Below are 21,661 nucleotides of genomic sequence, written 5' to 3' on the forward strand. Positions count from 1 at the left end.
TGGTATGTGGGAGTAAAACGATGCCCTGGACCGAGGGGAATACTCTGCAATTTGTACAACTTGACTCAGTGCAGGAACCCCAGAGTTGTTTCTATTTGGCTACCTTGGCATCATTTTTTTTAAATGCTTTTAAAGAGATTTTTTGTTTATTTTTTAGAAAGGTAACTGTAGACAAGCCTACTCTTCCAAGTCTTAAAAACACCACCCTATAATTCCCCAGTGAAGTTTTCCATGTGAGAACACCGAGTAAGAAAATGAGTCCTGAGAGTCAGAACTTTGGACAACAGTAAAACCCTGAAGTCTCACCACATGATTGCATTTCTGGCTTTGAAAACCTGTATAACTATTTTACCATTCTGACAACTGATGGCCGGTTTTCTGATTGAACTGAACAGTTAGATTAGCCAGTTGAGTCAAGATGGATATATGCATGGCCTTAGCTTTAAATTAGGAGTAATGGGAAAACCTTGCCATCTTGAAAAAACAAAATACTACATAGATGATAAATAATAATGACTCCATTTGAATGTATTTAGAAGTGTCACATTCTGGGTTAAGCTGCCAATTCCATTTTTCAACTAAGCAGTTACATATGTTCTACTTTAAGCCTTGGTCTGTGTGGAATTTTTAAAGGGCTTAACAAAATGCTTTATAATTTTCCTTTGAAATTCTTAACCTGGCGTCCTGTCCATGAGCGTTTTTTTCCCCCCTGTTTAGGCATTTAAAAAATTTTAACAGACTTTTTTTCATCCTTACCAGATGGCATTTATTTTTCATTGCTTTTTAGAGAGAGAGGAAGGGAATTGAGAAACATTGATGCTAGAGAGAAACATCGATTGGTTGCCTCCTGTACACACCGGGACCGGGTGTCAAACCCACAACCTTTTGGACTCAGGATGACGCTCCAACTGAGCCACACTGGTCAGGGCTGGACTTTTTTTTTTTTTTTTTTTTAAAGAACAGTTGTAGAGTTACAGGAAAATCAAGAAGATAATACAGAGTTCCCACTTTTTATGCACATAGTCTCCCCACTATTAAAATCTTACCTTTAGAATGATATATCAGTAACAATTAATAAACAAGTATTGATACACTATTATGAACTAAAGCCCATAGTTTATTTAGATTTTTCTTAGTCTCTCCCTATGTCATTCTTTCATTCTAGGACCCCATCCAGGACATCACATTACATTTAGTCCTCATGTATCCTTAGGTTCCTTTTGGTTGTGACAGTTTCTTAGACTTTTCTTTTTTTGATGACCTTGACAGTTGAGTACTAATCAGGCATTTTGTAGAATGTCCCACAATTGGTCTTCTGATGTTTTTCTTATAAGACTGGAGTTATGGGTTATTTGGAGTAAAATCAGAGAGGAAAAGTGCCATTTTAATCACATCATATCAAATATATATCCATGTATAGATCTATGTATGTGTACATAGATATATATTTCTCTGGCTAATTTACTACTGTCGCTGTTGGCCTTGCTCACCTGCATCAGTCTATGTCGGGTTTCTCCACTGTAAAGTTGTCCCCCTCCCCTTTCCATACTGTATGTAGTTTGGAAGAAAAACCTGAGGGTGGAGTATCTAGGTAAACGATTTGGAATTCTTCTGCATGGAAGATTTGTCTTTTTTACCTCTTTATTAATTTATTCAATCTTTTATTTATATCAGTATAGCCTCGTAGATATTTATTTTATATTTTGGATTACACTTCAACACTATTTTTTGTTCAATATTTTCCACGTTTGGCCATTGGTGGCTCTCTCATTTAGTGGTTCCTGTGCTCCTTTGACATACTTCTATCACTTTTGGGGTTCTTTGCTTTTTGTTTTTGAGACTTTCTTATTTTCTGACATACTACAAGATGCTGCAGGCTCAGTGTTTGTAGTACCACCCCAACCGTCCACAGCTTTTTTCTGCCTCCACAAGAGAATGAAAGAAAATAAATCTATGGGTCTGAGAAAATTTCTTTGCTTTTAATTTTCATCAGTTCTGCCACATGTATTAATAAAAAAAAATATTGCTTTCATAAAATTAGTGCTAGCCTCTACCAGTGAGAAAACACCAAAATACCACCTCAGTGAAATCCCGCATTTCCTTAATTCCAAGATGCATGTTTTTGTTGATGGTGGGGTTTTTTTCTTCATAGCTCAACATTCCTGGAATCAAAGTGTACATTTAAAATCATGTCCTTCCTCTCCTCATCTGTCATTAATGTGATGGTACACCTTACAGCTGATGGGGTAATAGAGCAGTCAATTCGTTCTTATTTGGAGCAGAGACATCAATTAACTACTTCCACTGATTTCCAGGGCCCCCCCCACCACCACACACACACTGAGCCCATATGTTGATTAAAGTGGTTTGATGTGTAGCATCCACAGACATTAAAACTCAAGATTTTCACCTACTCCCAGACTATTCTACCTTTACCACAAACCACAAATTCTCAAGTCCTAAATATAGATAAAAGAGGGGGCGTTACATTCTTTTCAAATTTTTGTGTGTTTACTATATGACTCCTTTCATGTTGCCTTTTCAAGATCTTACGAATCCATCATCATGTCTGAGGAGCCTAATGCTGACATTGAAGGGCTGCAAGAATGATGTTTCACTCATGTTAATGGGGAGCAAAGCGTTTACAGGTCAGGAAGGACAGGAAGGACGCCTTGATTCTGTCTTTCCTATTTAGAGAAGCCAGCTGACTGCAGATTGGCAGAGTTGGCCATTCCTTTCTTTGTGGCTAGGATCTTCTCTCTACCTCATGAGCCACCGCTGCTTTGGAAGCATCATGTTTTTTAGAAATTTTCTTTTAATAGACAGAGTCTTGTTCAGTCATTCAGCATGGGTATATGTCACAGTCACCCAAGTGATGCCCAATATTTTCATCCAGGTAAGCAGAACTTGGACACTCTAAACACTATTTTCTGTCTCACTCCTGCATAAAATGGACTAAGCTTCTGATAGCACCCTAATCATCTCACCAACCTCCAGAAGAGGCTGTAAGGAGATGCTGTGCTGACTTTCTTAGGAAACCATTGACCAAGCCCTTATCACATGTCAAGCATGGAGCTAAATGCTTTACATACATACTTTGGTTTAATTCTCTGTAATACTGTGAGGTAGGTACTGTGATCCCCACTTTACAGAAAAGGTAACCAAGTTAGAGACGCTAAATAATCTATCCAGTGCCCCTTGAAAAGTTTAAAGGCAATATGCAACCTCAGCTCTGCCTGATACCAGAGACGCAGGGCCTAATGCTGCTCTTTGCGGTCAATAGGTTTACCATCCATATCTCATAAACAGGCACTTTATAGAATGTAGTCCTGTTCTCTGATTACTTTCTGCACATGCTTTTCACCTCAACCAAAACTAAGTGGCAATTACGGGCAGGGACAGTTTCTTTCATCCCATTAACTCAGCTTTCCAACCTCCTTCTAGCAGCTTTCTCATAAATCCTGTCCTTCTGCCTTACTGCCAATCTATTTTTTTCTAATTTATTAGAAAAAAATTTATTAGAAAAAATCTGTAATTTTTCTAATAAAGGTAAATAATTTACCTTTCCCCCCTCCCCCATCTTGTTTTATTTTTTTCATTTATCAGCTTTTTAAATTACAAATATATTTTACTTTCAGGTCTTTTAAATAAAAGCCTTAACTTTTTATCTATGCATATCATTAGTTCTATCCCACACATTTCGATGAGTTTTATTCTAATTGTTAATTATTAAATAGTCTTTTAGTAATGATTTCCTGTTTGACCCAAGTATTTAAAAGGGTCATATTTTAGTTTCCAAGTGCTTGGATGGAGGTGGGGGTAGGAGCCATCTCCTGTTAATTTTCTTTCTTTTTTGTTTTTTTTGGGGGTGCATAGGTTCTTTTGAATTGGTGTTTTGGGATCCTTAGGGTATAATCCCAGCAGTGGAATCACTGGGTCAAAAGGTGGTTCCATTTTTAGCTTTTTGAGGAAATTCCATACTGTTTTCCACAGTGGCTGCACCAGTCTACATTCCCACCAACAGTGCACTAGGGTTCCCTTTTCTCCACAGCCTCGCCAGCACTTGTTGTTTGTTGATTTGTTTATGATGGCCATTCTGATGGTATGAAGTGGTATCTCATTGTGGTTTTAATTTGCATTTCTCTGATGGCTAGTGATGCTGAGCATCCTTTCATATGTCTCTGGGCCTTGTGTATGTCCTCCTTGGGGAAGTGTCTGTTCAAGTACTTTGCCCATTTTTTAATTGGATTGTGTATCTTCCTGGAGTACAGTCATGTGAGTTCTTTATATATTTTAGAGATCAAACCCTTGCCCAAGGTATCACTGGCAAATATATTGTCTCATACAATTGGTTCCCTTTTCTTTTTGCTGATGTTTTCTTTAGCCTTGCAGAGCTTCTTATTTTGATGAAGTTCCATTTGTTTATTCTTTCCTTTATGTCCCTTGCTCTAGGGGACATATCAGTGAAAATATTGCTGTGTGGAGTATGTGAGTTCCTTGCCCATGTTCTCCTCTAGGACTTCTATGGTGTTGCCCTTTATTCCCATTGTGCTGAGTGTTTTTATCATAAAAGGATACTGTACCTTATCAAATGCTTTTTCCGCATCTATTGATACCATCATGTGATTTTTGTCTTTCCTTTTGTTTATGCGATGTATTACATTTATTGATTTGTGAATATTGAACCATCCTTGAATCCCTGGATGAATCCTACTTGATCATGGTGGATGATCTTTTTATTGTATTGCTGGATGCAGTTTGCCAATATTTTGTTGAGGATTCTTCTGTTAATTTTCAATGCTATCATATTATCATATGTGGCCAATATGTCTACTTTTTAGTTAATTGTAAAGTTTCTTTGTGGTCTAGTATTTCATCAATTTTTGTAAATGCTCTATGGTCTTTTAAAAAATTGTGTGTATTTCCTATTTGTTAGGTTAGGTCAGTAACAAAAATTATGTTATTCAAAGCTCTGTTCCTGCTTAGCTTTGTCTACCTGATCAAATTCTGAAAGCATTTTGTTAAAGTCTCCCACTATAACTATGGAAAACTTTGTATTTTTAAATTATTTATTTATTTATTTATATTTGTATTTGTATTATTTTACTTGTGTTTTTAACAAATTTTGCTATATCTAATCCAGTGCTAAGATGTTCAGTGCATGAAAGTTCATTATTATTTAATCTTCTTGTCTGACTTAGCTCTCTTATTCTTTTATGTCTTATTTAATATTTCTTTTTATATTTAATCCTACATTTTTAAAATATTAATATTATCGTCCCAATTTTTTTTTTGTTAGTGAGCATTTACCAACCCCTTTCTCTTCTTCCTTTCTGTGTAATATTGGGATGCATATGACCCCTAAGATAGCATATGGCTAGACTATCTTTTTAATCAATCTAAGAGTCATGGACTGTGTTAGAGGGATTTAACCTAGTCAAATTTATTGTTATGCATTTATCTTACTCCTGCCATTTATCATGTATTCTGTTATATTGTTTTCCTCTTGTTTTTTCCCCTTTTCATGACATTTACTGATTGGCTATGCTTTTATTATTGCAGTACTCTCTACCTCAGCTGTGTGTGTGTGTTTTAATAGCTAATGGTTTAGAAATCCTACCTATACCTTTTTCTAAAGATCAACTACATGAGGCCTTTCTTGGTGAATATCAGAGAATTACGTAGTAGGACCCTGCTAACTGGTAAGATCAGTACATTGTTTTGGTAAATTTAATGGTAGATTTATATTAATAACAATAATAAATTGTGGGTTAGGGGGAATGGCATAACACAGGCAAAAGAAACCATTTCTAAAGTAATATACTGTCAGGTCTCTATTCATTTCTCTGCCCCTTTCCTATGACAAGGACTGGCTATAGCTTTCACAAATCATGTGGGTAAGTGTAGGGTAGAGGGACAGCCAAGAACCCAGTGGCTGGTGCATAGCCAGGAACATCCTGTGGAATATTTTGCAAATTTTGGACTCTGAGACATGCAGGCACTCTGGAGGTCTGTGGGTGTATCTGCAGAAAGGAACCTTGAAGGGTAGGTTTCCTGCTATCTTACTTCTAGTCACTAGAAGTCATCATCATCTAAGGAATCTATTCTAGAATTAGGTAAGAGCTTAACCGTAAGATAATAAAAATGTAAGCGTATTCTCTAAAGAGTCAAGGAATTCAAATGAGAAAATAACTTGCTAGACTTGCTCCGAGGATAGGATGCTGAGCTTCCTAACACCTAGTTACAAAAGCACAGGACTCAACAAGAATCTATACTTTTTTTGCCTGAAAAATGAGGTAGTTTCCACATTTCAAAAGCTTTGATATCAGTGCATGGAGATAGGGGAAATTCTGGCCAAAAAATATCTAAGCAAGTATTGTTTGTGCATATTTGTAATATATATGTATGTGTTTGAATGAAGGTTTACATAAAATTTCATATTCAATTTTTCATGGAGAATCCCAGGGTGGAGAGAAGAGAGGTTTAGGGATAAAGGTGTAGCACCTGCCCTTGGAAGACCTGCCAGCTACTTCCAATTTACTGGACTAAGATCCTAGTTTGGACCACAAAGAAGAAGTGATACACTACCTTAAAAGAGTATTTCTGTTCTAACATAATAACTAACAAAATTAACTTAGGTATATGAACATTTTATGAGTTAAATTTATTTTTTAATCATTCTCATAATATAAAAGGGAAGACTAAAGTTCCAAGAGCTAAAGAGATTTGTTCAAAGTAAGTAAGTGATAGAATTTAGATTAAACCTCAAGCTTCCGACTACAAGTTTGGTGTCATTTCCAGTATATACCAAAATTGTCTCCTTGTTGTTCTGCCTCTAAGAGAAAATTAAACCCATGCACACCGTATGCATGTTGTGCAGGGAGGAACTGTAGTGAGGCCTGCCCTTGGCAGTCAATGCATCACAGTGCAGATCAAGGAGTCCAGTCAGACCTCAGAGCAATTGTTTCTGCACTGATCCTGGGGGATTTTTGGAGCATTATGTCATGTTAAAGGCTTTCCTCATTAGCAATCATGCCAAAAGACACCATGCACCACTCTTTGAGCCCTTGAAGCAGCTAAAGGGAAGATGAAAGGTCGAGAAACTTCTCTTGCTGATGCCTCGCATTCTGGTACATTTGTTTATGCCATTGTAATGTAATCTAAGCCAGAATTATCAAGACTCCTGGCTAGCTGTTTCCACAGCCAGAGCCCTAGCAGATTCATTCTTCTTCGGCATTCTACAGGCCTGATGCCAACAACCAAATTGTATCTTTCCAATATCATGCAGTTGAATTCCAAATAACTAGGCCTCTCATTCATCTTTGTTTTCTTTTAATCTTTTTTATTTTTAATATATATTTTATTGCTTATGCTATTACAGTTGTCCCATTTTTTTCCTTCCCTTTATTCCCCTCCACGCTGCATCTCCTCTCCCACCAACATTCCCCCTTACCTTTAGTTCATGTCCATGGGTCACACATGTTGGCTTCCCCATTTCCTATGCTATTCTTAACTTCCTTTGTCTACTTTGTATCTACTATTTATGCTTCTTATTCCCTCAACCTTTTCCCCCATTCTCCCCACTTCCTCACCCATATGATCTCCATTTCTGGGATTCTGTTCCTGTTCTAGTTGTTGGCTTAGTTTATTTTTGTTTTTGTTTTTGTTTAGGTTTAGTTGTTGATAGTTGTGAGTTTACTATCATTTTAATGTTCATAATTTTTGATCTTTTTTTTCTTAGGTAAGTCTCTTTCACATTTCATATAATAAGGGCTTGGTGATGATGAACTCCTTTAACTTAACCTTTTCTGGGAAGCACTTTATCTGCCCTTCCATTCTAAACGATAGCTTTGCTGGGTAGAGTAATTTTGGATGTAGGTCCTTGCCTTTCATGACTTTGAATACCTCTTTCCAGCCCCTTCTTGCCTGCAAGGTTTCTTTGAGAAATCAGCTGATAGTCTTATGGGAACTCCTTTGTAGCTAACAGTCTCCTTTTCCCTTGCTGCTTTTAAGACTCCCTCCTTGTCTTTAATCTTGGGTAACTTAATTATGATATGCCTTGGTGTGTGCTTCCTTGGGTCCAACTTCTTTGAGACTCTCTGAACTTTCTGGATCTCCTGGAAGTCTATTTCCTTCACCATATTGGAGAAATTCTCTTTCATTATTTTTTCAAATAAATTTTCAATTTCTTGCTCTTTCTCTTCTCCTTCTGATACCCCTATGATTTGGATGTTGGATATCTGAAGTTGTCCCAGAGGTTCCTAATCCTTTTCTTATTTATTTTCAATTCTTCTTTCTTCATTTTGTTCTGGTTGGATGTTTATCTCTTCCTTCTGTTCCAAATTGCTGATTTGAGTCTCTGTTCCCTTCCCTTTACTGTTGGTTCCCTGTATATTTTTATTTCACTTTGTATAACCTTTACTTTTTCCTCCATTTTGTGACCATACTCAACCAATTCTCTGAGCATCCTGATTACCAGTGTTTTGAACTGTGCATCTGATAGGTTGGCTATCTCTTCATTGCTTAGTTCTATTTTTGGAGCTTTGATCTGTTCTTTTCATTTATTTGTCTCGGTATGCCTCTTACATTGGAAGGGGCAGAGCCTTAGGCATCCGCCAGGGCGGGGCAGCCCAGGTCGCTGTGTTGTGACACTGTATGTGGGGGAGGAGTCCGAGAGGGAACAATATCACTTGCTTAGCTCTGGGCCAGCTTTCAGTCACTTCTCCTGCTCCCTCCAAGCAAATTGGGCCCTTCTAGTGCTGATTCCCAAGTGGGTGGGTTTGTATACATTTTAGGACCCTGTGGGTCTCTCCAACGGACTCTCCTCTGAGGCTGGGAGTTTCTCCCACTGCTTCATCCCCCACAGGTTTTAACAGCCAGAGGATTTGAGGCTTTCTTTTCATGCACTGGAGCCCTGGATTGTGTGACCTGTCTTGCTCCCCAGCTGTTCCTTCCAGTTTATCCACACGCAAATGTGGGACCACCTGGTCCACGAGCTGCTGCCTCACCCCTGCCCGGTCCTCCAGCTGCCTCCTTGTCACATGTCCTCTCTGCTCCAGCTGCCCATCTCCGCCCCTCCTACCAGCCTGGATGAATGTTTCTTCTTTAACACCTTGGTTGTCGGACTTCCACACAGTTCAATTTTTTGCAGTTCTGGTTATTTTTTGTTTTTAAATTTGTTGTTGCCCTTCTTTTGGTTGTGTGAGGTGGCAAAGTATATCTACCTACACCTCCATCTTGGCCAGAAGTTCTCATTTTTGTTGTTGATCAAAACACTGAAATGATATGGCAAATTTCCTTGTTCATAAAAAAGACTGGCTAGGGACACATAGAAAGCTTTGCCATTCACCCAGTACGAATTTTAAGATGCCCAATAAATACAGAAATCCAGAGGTGGTAGACACTGCTAAGAACCAAGACACTCTCACACATTTGTTGCTCCTTTCTGTTAAATTGAATAGAGAATAGAATACAAGTCAATGTAAATAATTCAAAAGTGTACTAAGGGTGCTCAGAGAGATCATGAATGGTAGTGTATATATTTATGGCTGTGATTCAGGATTTGTGTTTTCATCACACACATACCTAACATGAAACCAAGAGAACATCTAATTAATTAACTGCCTATATATGCACAGTCTTCCTACTCAGATGCATATTTACTTCCATATTTAAGATCACATAGAATAGGGCAGAAATGGCAAACAAGCTATGTCACTTCCAAAAGGAAAGCTTCTGGACTCAAACTACCTGGGTTCAAATCCCAAATCCATTACTTACTAGTTGTGGCAGATTACTTTATTCCTTTACAGCCATGTCACCCACCATTCTGCACATTGAGTATGTCCCCAGAGTATCCTGAGACCGCAGACATGAATTTGTGGCTATCACCAGTATACCCCACCCGGTGTGAATCCAGTCCTTAAAAAACACCTATTTTTCAAATGCCAGGACCCATAAATAGCAGCCAGCCACTTCACCTGGTGGTCAAGCAAAGAAATAGCAATCAAGGGTAATTCTGAGTAGGTGCAATTTCTACCTCAGCCACAACTGCAAGCTCTAAATCTACAATGGCATTGCACCAGATCAGTCTTTATCTCAACTTGGCTACTCCTGTACTAGCAACAGGGGCTCAGACACTCTGCTGTTGCAGTGACTTTAAGGTTGAGTTATAAACCGTCATTCTCTCTGGGCAGTCCCTCCCCCATAGTCTCCTTCTACCAAGTTGATGAAGTGAAGGTCTGAGGCAGATTTTTTTAAACGGAACCCTCTTATTGCCGCCCAGCACCTGTGACAGTTTCGTGTCTCTCTAAAGGAGACAGGAAGTTGGGAGCATTATTTGCCCTTTTAAAGGAAAACAGGAGTAGGCACCTCCAAAGATGAATATTTTCACACATGAGAATGTGCTACTGGAACAACCAAGCCCACACCACAATCTGCTTTATCATCCCTTTAAAACTATCTGGAGGCCCTGGCTGGTAGCTCAGTTGGTTAGAGTGATGCCCCAATACACCAAGGTTGAGGATTCTATCCCCAATCAGGGCACATACAAGAAGCAGCCAATGAATGCATGAATAAGTAGAATGACAAATCAATGTTTCTCTCTTTCTCTCTCTCAATAAATAAAAATTTAAAAATATCTGTAACGATATGTAGCAGAACAAATAAATGACTTCTCATTTCTCAGTAAAGATCAATGCTTAGGGCAATAAGTACCTCAGAAGTGGTTTGTTTCCACAACGCAATCTTGGTCTTGGATCTGGGATCAACTTCTTCCTGCTGGACCCTCTCAGGAAGGGCCACAGCCCCTCACTTCAATGCACCCACGGTCTACTACACCACTCCTGTGCATGTCTATCTCCTGCTGGGAGGGGGAAAGAACCTGGCACCTTGCAGGTGTCTGCTGAATGAAGGAAAGATCACTGCCTCCCGACAACAAAGAACAGAAGAATTCCTCATTCACAAATACACACGCAGTCCAGGTCACCAGTTTTATAAATGGTCCACTCTGTGTATGCACAAAGTATAAGAGCTTCAAAATTAAAAAATGCCGATTTGGATTCTAAATTAACCTGTCTAGTAACTTATAGACTTTAAGGTTGAAACTGGATATAAAACTCTCTTTGTCTCTCCTTCTACAACCTCCTGTATGCTGAGGTGTTCCCTGGACTTTCAGCTTTCACTGAATCATAATGCCATTCCAACTGCTCTTCTCAAAAAGTATGAACTCTCTTTAGCTTTTCAGTTTTCCTTTTAAGATTAAACATAAATAGCACACCTCCTGACAATATTTTTTTAACAAGAATAGAAAGTCTTGGACAAATAGAAAGCACCCAACCTCTCTTCAGTCGTACCTGTGCTGTAGAGATCTTTGTTCTTGTTCAACACACCCATGGGCTGGCTGCCTTCTGAAGGACGGGCAATGAGAAATGCCCAAATGCCATGAGAACTTGTGTGTAATCACCACACTGTTTAGATGAAACCAACACCAAGGCGAACTTACGTGTCCCGAGACAGCCTAATAGACTGATCACATGTGCTGTGGATTTGCTACCCCTGACCTCAGAGCGTAACTTTTAACCAGCTGGGTGCTGGTGTCCTACGTTGCTGGCTGGATGAAAAGGCAGCATTGGAAAGAATAGAGATTTCTCCACACAGCCTCTCAGAAGGGATATGCCCTGTGATCTGCCACACCTTGATTTTCAAAATTCAGACTGAATTATCTGTTCATTAGAAGACCATAAACTGATTCCAAATGGAAATACTAAGACTCTTATTACAGTTCAGCTGCTTCTAAAGCATGAGTTACCTCAGGCTCTAAAACAACCTAATCTTCATGCATATGCTCATATTGCTTTGTAAATGCTCCTAATAGCATGCACTATTAGCATTGTCCATTAACCTAAAATAATTATTACATCAAGTGTTTATGTGTATCAATAGTATTATACATTTTTTTAAAACCCTAAGTGGTCAAGATGGCAGTATAGGCAGACAGGGCTTGCCAGACAACCACAGCAAAATTACAACTAAAATATAGAACAACCATCACTCAGAACCATCAAAAGTCAAGTTGGATGAAAGTGTGACAACTACAGAATTAAAGAAACCACATCCATCCAGACTGGTAGGAGAGGCACAGAAGTGGAATGGGCCAGTCCCTCACCCACATGTGGTGGATAAAAATTCAGGAGGGACATCTGGAGAGCGAGGAGTTCCAGCCCCATATCAGGCCCCCCAGCCCAGGGTTCCAGTGCCAGGAAGATAAGTCCCCACCATTTCTAGCTGCAATAACCAGCAGGGATTGAGTTGGTGGAAGAAACTTCTGGGGCCCCAAGCAGTTCCTCTTAAAGAACCCACACAGAGACTCGTACCTACTCCCGACTCACTCCCTGATCTCCAGCACTGGGGCAGCAGCTTGAAAGGCTCCAGTGGCACACAGGGAGGAACTAAAGTGTCTGGCATCTAGGTGAGCAAAGGCCAAAGTCCCTTTTCTAAACCCTCCCCCAACAGAGCTGGCAGGTAGGTGCCATATCTGAGACTCCATCAACCTGGCTAATACTGTTTGATTGACCTTGGAGATCCCCAGAGACTTCACCCCACCCAACTTAAGGGCCCACCCAAGCTGCTTTTCCATATGAATGGCTAGTGTTGGCTCCTGCTGCACAACTTCCTAAATCCTCTCAAACAAGCAACAGCGGGCCTCAGTGAGCCCCAGGCCCGGCACTAGCAGCATCCAGCCTAGATCCACATCTTGGCTTCACCTGGGAATCTCCAGCCCAGCACAAGTAGCAGCCATCTCAGGTTGCTTTATAGCTTAGGCAGGGTGGCCCCGTGCAAAACACAGTTCAGGACTGACCTTGGTCTGCACCACCTGGGAAATCCCAGAGCCAGCGCACCCAGTGGAGAGCTGCAGATCTCATCGAAGCACCACCATCCTGCCCCTGCACAGCTGATCCTCCACAGCGGGCAGAGATTGGTGGTCAGTGGTCACAGCCTGTCCTTGCTGCTTAGCCTGGGTAAGTCCCTCCCATTGATCTGCCAACAGCAACCAAGGCTCAACTACAAGAGGAGGGTGTACTTAGCCCACTCAAAGGACATACCCTGAGTACCCAGCTTGGTTGATAGGGGAGGCTGTGCCACTGGACTCCGCAGGACACCTACTACATTAGGCTGTACTACCTAGATATGGAGTCAAAGCAGCTCTACCTAGTATATAGAAACAAATGCAGGGAGGCTGCCAAAACGAGAAGACAAATTTAAGAACAGGTCAAAACTCCAGAAAAAGAGCTAAACAAAATGGAGATAAGCAATCTTCATTTCAAAACACTGATTCCAACATACTGGTTATAAGGATGCTCAAGGAACTTAGTGAGGACCTCAACAGCATAAAAAAGATCCAGTCAGAAATGAAGAATACACTAATTGAAATAAAGAATAATTTACAGGGAAACAACAGTAGAGTGGATGAAGCTGAGAATCAAATTGATGATTTGGAATGTAAGGAATGACAAAGCAACCAATCAGAAAAACAACAAGAAAAAAAGAATCCAAAAAAATGAGGATAGTACAAGCAGCCTCTGGGACAACTTCAAGGGGTCCAACATTCGCATCACAGGGGTGCCAAAATGAAAAGAGAAAGAGCAAGAAATTGGAAATCTATTTGGAAAAACAGTAAAAGAAAACTTCTGTAATTTCAAAATAGACACATAAGGCCAGGAAGCACACAGAGTCCCAAACAAGATGGATGAAAAGAGGCCCACTCCAAGACATAACATAATTAAAACGCCAAAGGTTAAAGATAAAGAGAGAATCTTAAAAGCAGCAAGAGAAAAGAAGTTAGTTACCAACACAGGAGTTCCCGTAAGACTGTCATCTGATTTCTCAAGAGAAACTCTGCAGGCCAGAAGGGATTGGCAAACCATGAAAGCAGGAACCTACTGCCAAGATTGCTCTACCCAGCTAAGATGGCATTTAGAATTGAAGGGCAGATAAAGAGTTTCTAAACACAAAAAAACTAAAGGACTTTATCATCACCAAGCCATTATTATATGAAATGCTAAAGGGACTTACTTAAGAAAAAGAGGATCGAAACCATGAATAATAAAATGGTAAAAAACACAAAGCTGTCAAAAATTGAACCTAAAAAACAAATTAAGCAAACAAGAAGAACAGAGACAGAATCATGAACACAGAGAGTGTTTTGATGGTTGCCAGGCATGAGGGGGGTTTGGGGGAATGGGTGAAGAGGTGAGGGGATTAAGAAGTACAAATAGGTAGTTACAGAATAGCCATGGATGTACAGTACCGTACAGGAAATGGAGTAGCCAAAGAACTTATACATATGACCCATGGACACAAAAAATGGTGGGGGGGATTGCCTGGGGGAGTAGGGGGTGCTGGGTAGAAGGGGGTCAAAGGAGGAAAAATAAGGACAACTATAATAACATAATAAATAAAATATAACTTTAAAAACCCTAAGTGCTTTTTAATGCAGTTTAATTCATAATCATTGAGGAAAACTGTTATTTCTACTTTAGAGGTGGTGACACAGAGTTACTGCAATATGAAAGGTAACAGCAACACACCCTTCCAAGCAAGCTATAAAATTGCAGAAAAGCTTGGTTTGTTGCCTTTCACCATGGGTCTCAGTCAATAAATATCTGTTAACTGATTATCTAAGCTCCCATGTTTATCTTGTATGGAAAAATAACTAGCAGTAATTTGGCATATTTTGATGGGACCAGATCTTACCATTAAGATCTTATAAACACATGTTTCGCAGTAACCACTCAAGATATAAAGCCAGGCAACCCTACTTGGTGAGTGCTCCAGTTATCTATTGCTGCGTAACCAACAACCCTAAAACTTAGCTGCATAAAACAACCATTTCATTTTCTTCATGGATTGTGTGGGTCGGAATTCAGAAATGTCACGGTGGAGACAACTCTCCTCTATTCCGTAATGTCTATGTGGTCTTAGCTGAGACCACGGATAAACTGGGGACCAGAATACTAGGGCTGGAGAATCTGTTTCCAAGACAGTTTCTTCTTTTATGTCTGATGCAAGGCTGGGTAGGCTAAGGATAGGCTCAATCAAGACTGTCCACTTACATGTGGCCTTTCCAGCACCTAGTTGGACTCCTTTTTTAAAATTATTTTGAGAGAGAGAGAGAAAGGGAGGAAGGAAAGGAGAAGGGGGAGGCTGGAGGGTGGGAAGAGAGAGAGATTTTTTTTTGCACCCATTTAGGCACTCATTAGTTGATTCTTACATGTGCCCTGGACAGGGATTGAACCCACAACCCTGGCACATTGGGATGACACTGTAACCAACTGAACTACCCAGCCAGGGCCTAGTTGGACTTCTTACTTGGTGGTTCAAATCTTCTAAGCAAGTGTTCCTACTGAACAAGGCAGAAGTGTGGTCTTTTGTGACTGAGCCTTGGAAGTCACATGGGACCGTTTCTGTGGAACTCTCTTGGTCAAAGTAATAACAACACTTTCCCTGCAACCAGATTCAAAGAAAAGGGACAGAGACCCACCTCTTATTAGCAGAAGTGTCAATATATTTGCAGCCACGTTTTTAAACACTCACAGTGAATCTTCAGTTTCCTGTGGTCTGGTGCACCAACAATTTGAATTTGAACTTTTATTTATATATATATGTGTGTGTGTTTACAGAATATCAACCATAAATGGCTGCAGTTATATTTCTAGATAATCAGATTCTGAATTGTGAGTTTATAGTTCTGATATGCATACACAGGTGTGAGATAAATATTAATTTGAACTAATGACAGAGTAAATAACTGGCAGAAGATCTACTGAAATATTTGGCATTTAATTTTATCAAAATTATTCATTTTAAAAACATTTTAACTTTATAGAACTAACGATTCAGCTTGAGGTGGTAAACTCAAGCTCCTGTCAGAGCTTGGCAGGCAGAGGAGTAAAAGCAGGCTGGGTAAGCAAATGGAAATACTGGAGACTGGGGTTCACTGGAGCACCTTAAGCTTTTGCCTTAAGGTACCTGAAATGAATTATATTAAAAATACTATGCTTTCCAGAATTGGCTCTTAGACTACAGCTAATGATCTTTAATTTAGATTAGGTGACGGATATTTCCTAGATTTATGTTTTTTTGCCTAATGATCTTGGTTCATTTTGTACGGCTCTGAGATGGGAAAATAAACACCCAATATATAATTCTGTAGTTAATAATAAACATTTATTGAGCATTTACTATGTTCCAGACACTGAGCTAAGCTGTTAACATTTGTATCTTATTTAATGCTTAACAATTCTTTGGGGGTATTAATTAACCCATTTTACAAATAAGGAAATTGATGTTCAGGGAGGTCGATTAATAATAAAGGTGGACAACACCAGTGAGTGGTAGAGTGGGTTCACACCTTGACATGTTTGACCCCTATACCTATGGCTTTAGCCACTACATGTTATAATATGGTGCTTCTGATGAATGTGGCTTCCCGAAACCACAGGTGAGTCACCCCCAAGAAGGGGGAGGATGCCTTTGCTGACATTTCTTTGGTTGTAATCTGTCCAGCTGCTCTAATTTTGGGATAGAAACGGGAGTTTACCCAAAGCAGTGAATATGCACTGAAGTACCTCTTACCCAGAAGTCCTGGAAGTTTAAGACTATATAAGAAACAGTGACCACTGTAGTCTTGTGACCTGACAAAGTTTCTCTGGACACTTGAAAAAAAGTCTCGAGTCTCAGCCTTCTAGAGGATGGGCAGTGCTCCCACCATTGACCTCCTATAGGACACAATACTGTCCGCCAGCAAGGCACTGCTCACGGATCTATCAGGGAGGCATGAGGTACGCACAGCAGCGTGGGAGTCAGGATGTCTGGGCTCAACAACCTGTCTTGGCAGACCGCATAATGATTTTCCCTTTAAAAGCCTGCCTTAAAAAAAATCCCCTTTAAAAAAGTCCCCTTCTATTTCCTTAAAGAGAAAACTCAAATAAACTCATGCATCAAACGTATGATAGATGCAGCCTTTAATCATTTAAATTATTTATCCTTTGTTGTTTAATGCTTTATACATTCCTCCATGCATAATTCATTATACCATTCGTTTATTAAAAATTGATCATGAGGACCTGCTCCCTCTCCATTCTCTCAGGCTACAGATATTTCTCCGTTACATCACTTGGTAATAGATGACAGGTTGGCTTTTTTTTAATTCACTTTCACAGTTTGTATATTTCTTTCTAAGGATTACTTTTCTTTGACAAAAGAACTAGAGGTTACCTTAATGTATTAACTGCGCATTTCCTTTATTATATAACTAGAAAGCTTATCTAAAGACCCACTGAGGCCTTGGAGGAGGGGGAGGCTTATTTTATGAATGCAAATGCAAAAAAGAGGCATGGAAGAACAAGATTCTAGAATCTTCCGTGACTAAGGTCATAGCCTGAGGATTCATCTCTTTCTCTTTGCCTTTTCTATTCTGTTCCTTTTTTTCTCCTCAGACGGATGACTCATTTTCTTTGCCTTTATTATGTCTTCAGTTACTTCTTAATTTTCTTCTAATCAGTTTAGGTTTTTTCTCTTCTTTTTCCATTTTTTCCCCTAATCCCCTTGCCTTTGCACTTCTCAACCCTGTGACCTAAGTTGCTCTCTGCAAGCCACAAGCCCAAATCCTATCATTCTCCATCACCAGTGTCTCCAACCCACTGCTCTCAAAGTGAAAGGTAAAAGAAGGTGACATCCCTGGACACTCCTGCCTCAAACCTGGTCATCCTATTCTTTTCCATGTGGGGACAGGGGAGCAGCAGAAAGGAACAAAGTATATGAGAGACATGTGAAGTTAAGCAGAAGCTAAATGCATCTAAGGATCTCACAACATATTAGTCAGAAAAATGCATGCAGTGGACTAAAACCCAAAGGAATCAAACTTGGTACGTTCCAGTTGGCTCTTCTTGTTGCTTCCAGCCCATTCCGGTGGGATCTAACCCTGCCCCTCTTCCAGGGTTTCCTACTGGAGTGGATGAGACCATCACTAGCTCCCCAGGCTAAGAATCTGCGGGTCACTCTCACCTCTTCCCTCTCTCGGACACATAACCAACCAATGAATCACCAAGACTTGTAGATTCTACCTCCTAGTATCTTTGGAATCCATCCTTAGTGCTCCAAACGCTTGGCCATCCACCGCTCTCCCTTGCCTGGCCCCTAAACACTTTCCTGGTCTCCAGGCCCAGGCCCCTCCATTCACAGTTTGTAGTAGCTGTGATCTATCTGAAAGGCAGTACTGCTTAAAATCTCTCCCCATTATGACTGAGATCAAATCTAACTTTCTTAACATGGCTTAGCAGGCCCTCAATATGTGAAAAGGCTCCTGTTTAACTCTCCAGCCTTCTATTTTGCAAACCTTAGGTGTGACTCCTCCTCTCCCTGCAACCAAATGTACTCACATAGCTCTACTCTCTAGCAACACAGTACTTCTTTCAGTTCCATGGAAGGGCCCTGTTTTCACTTGGTTCTAGGCCTAGGAGCATGCTGGTTTTTTGCTAGCAACCCTCTTTGCTCATCTCCCTGGGATGACTCTCTATCCGCCCGCAAAGTGCAGGCATGCTCCCAGGGCCCTAGCGCTCCTTCCAGCCCCGTACATATCACCATGTACAGTATGTTTTTGAACCCTGGCTTCCTGTGCTCTCCCAGACTATAAACTCCATAATGGCAAGGACCATGCATTGCGTGTTCATCATTGTATGTTCAATGCCTGGTGTATGACATGTACTCGATAAATATCATTTGATAGGAGAATGACTGTGGGGTAATCTATTCAATTGGTGGCCTCCAATGAAGCATGCCTGCTGGAATTTCATACCTTGTTTAGTCTTCTCCCTTTGAATTGGGCTGCACCTATGACTTGCTTTAACCAAAAGAAAGCTGCAGAAGTGACACCTTGCTAGTTCTGTGCATGAACCTTAAGAAGGCCTGGCAGCTTCTGTTTTTGTGATCCTAACCACCATGTAAAAAGTCCAGTGACCCTGCTGAACAGATCATATGGAAAGAACACACGAGAAGACCATTTGGAGAGATCTTGACGCTCCATGGAGAAAAAGAGAAGCCCAGCCCTCCCTGATTCCCAGCTCTGTCCTGTCCCAGCTAACCTGCCGTCTGAATGCAACCCCAGTCTGGTTAAAGCAAGAGAGCCGCCCACCTGAGCCAAGCCCAGATTGCAGACCCATAAGCAGTTAAGTGGTTGTTGTCTTAAGTCACCAAGTTTTGGGCTCATGTGTATTATATAGTAACATTTAATTAACAAACTAAATTTATGAATAAAGGGGAATAAAAAATTATTTCAAAAGATAAATTCCATGCAAAGGTGAGTCCAAGTTTCTAAAAGGCATATCCAAGAAAATAACAACAGAATTAAAAAGAATATAGAGGAACTCATACCAACTGCTTCCATTTACAATATAGCACAATATTCCTCTGCCACTTTTCTTTGGTTCTAAGACATTTTCCAATGAAAAGATTTTCCAACTTTTTTTTTTTTTTTTTAAGAAGTCCGACCAAGGCTGCTCTGTGAACATTACCACATGAATGGAAACTAGCCCCTGGCCAACCCATCCTGATGTTCCATTTCCTCTTACTCCCAGCAGTGCAGATCCGCAGCTGTGGATGCGGGCGTGGGCGCTACTGTGTTCAGGGAGACGAACACTGTGGGGGCTGCTGGCTTAGGTGGGCTGGCCATCAAATGCTCAGTCCTGTGTGAAAAATTACCTTAAGAACAGAATGGCCAAGCTTGACTAGTAGACCAAAATGACTAGTAGAAATAAACAGCTGCCCATGCCTTAGGCCAGGCATCCAATCAATCACACACACACACACACACACACACACACACACACTATTGGTGTTCCATGGAGACAGCTGACGCACACTGTTACATGATCCAGGATATGGCTAAACTATTATTCTAAAAAACCCATGCACATTTGCAGAATGAGGAGAAAGGCTGCTAAATTTATAGTGGCTTGGTGAAACTTTGGATTGCTACTTCCAATAATTGCTGCTCTTTCAGAAAGGAAAAGAATCATTATATAAGAACCATGGTCTAAGCAAAAAATATCTGTCTTTTGTAAAAATCAAAAGAGAGAATGCCAAGAATATTTCCTAACAGTTTATACTGGACTAATGCTTTGAATTTTCTGAGTTTTCTCTTATAGGTAAAATTGTCAGTGTATTTTTTGGAATATATCATGTCTTCTAAAACTATCTCCAATTAGTAAATCGTGTGTGATGGAGATTAAAGTAAAGAATGGGTTTAGGAAAAAACTGGCAGCGTGAATGTTGCATTTTAGAAAGAGAAGAATCAGCCCCCAGTGTCTGAAAGCTCCAGGCACCAAGTGGGAGAAACAGAACTTTAAGCATAAACGTCAATGACCTGTCAGTTGGTGAAGCTGAGCATGAACCCTTTTTAAACAGCTGAGAGCGAGCAAACTCTAGACTTAAAAAATGGGAAATATTTCCCATTCATTTTTTCTTCCCTAGATAAGAGTGCTCTTTGAATAGATGCCAGTTGGCTGCTCCCTGAGACACAGCAACCCCAGAAAGAATGGAGAACTTGTTCTGTAACTTTTCTTCTTCTGTAGAGCAGCTTCTGGTGGAGGCACAGGCTATACTTTGACTATGGGGAGAGGTCAGGACACACAGGCAGTGAGCCTGAGCCAAGCACCCCGTGTTTACCTTCTAGGGAAGAGAGCAGGCTGGCATGACAGCAAGAGGTTTTTCCCATGGAAGAACCTGGGAGATTATCTTGGAGAAGTCAATCACCTCAGACACAAGGAAATAAAGGGGTGCTGTGCTTTGTAGGGAGATGGGGACTCATATTCCTTATATGCTAGTGGTTAGGCTGGGCCTTTTCACACAGTTTTATTTGGTAGGTATTTAATAAGTGTTTATTGGGTGAGAGGATAAATGATGAAGGCAGGAAAGAAATATCCAGGAAGGAGTCGTGGTTCTGGTAATGGTGAGACTGTGTAAGTCGGGAAAACAGGGTGGACAGGGTCAGAGCTGAGCCTCAGGGTTTAAGGGAGAGAAAGGAGAAGGAGGGGGACAAGCAAAGACCATGGTCATGCAACTCACACAGGTCCCATGACGTTTTGACCAAGTGACTTGGAATCACAGTGAAGTTCATTAAATGCAACAAGTTCACAAAGGATGAATTGTGCAGAATCCCATAAGCATCCTATATCCCTGAAATGGGCAAAACAGTGTGAGGCACCTTAGAAGAGTGCAGAGTTGTTCAAACCATGTTCAGTTGGGGGCGTAAGGCAGGTATACCTATTTCACCAGGAAAAGCTTTGCTTCTGTTTGAAAAAATGAGTTATTTGCTTAAGAAACAAAAACAAACTGAAAACTACCTGTGTGGCACAGACTATTGGATAAGGATCCTGCAGACGTGAACGAGAGTTGCAGTCTCACCATTAACTAGCTGTGTCTTCCACACATCATGACGTCTGCTTGAGCCTCTGTTTCAACATCTAGAAAACAAAGATAATAACCCCCTTACATGGCCACACTGAGGATCTAATAAGATAAGAGTGCGTGAAAACACTTTGAAATAATTTCAAAGATACAGGTTTTAGGAATTATAAAAGGTAATTTTTAGGTAAGAAATTTA

At 40.4% G+C, this 21,661-nt stretch overlaps 1 protein-coding gene across 1 annotated transcript in view; it reads right to left on the bottom strand.

Moving 5' to 3' along the window:
• The window catches only part of WIPF1 (WAS/WASL interacting protein family member 1), a 123,008-nt gene that overhangs the window by 77,483 nt on the left and 23,864 nt on the right, over positions 1-21,661 (bottom strand). The gene's annotated exons all lie outside the window — the stretch shown is intronic.

Source organism: Pteronotus mesoamericanus, unplaced genomic scaffold (assembly GCF_021234165.1).
Source record: "Pteronotus mesoamericanus isolate MK-2021 breed Mesoamerican mustached bat unplaced genomic scaffold, CSHL_Meso_final scaffold_651, whole genome shotgun sequence".
In the NCBI taxonomy this organism is placed as follows: Eukaryota; Metazoa; Chordata; class Mammalia; order Chiroptera; family Mormoopidae; genus Pteronotus; species Pteronotus mesoamericanus.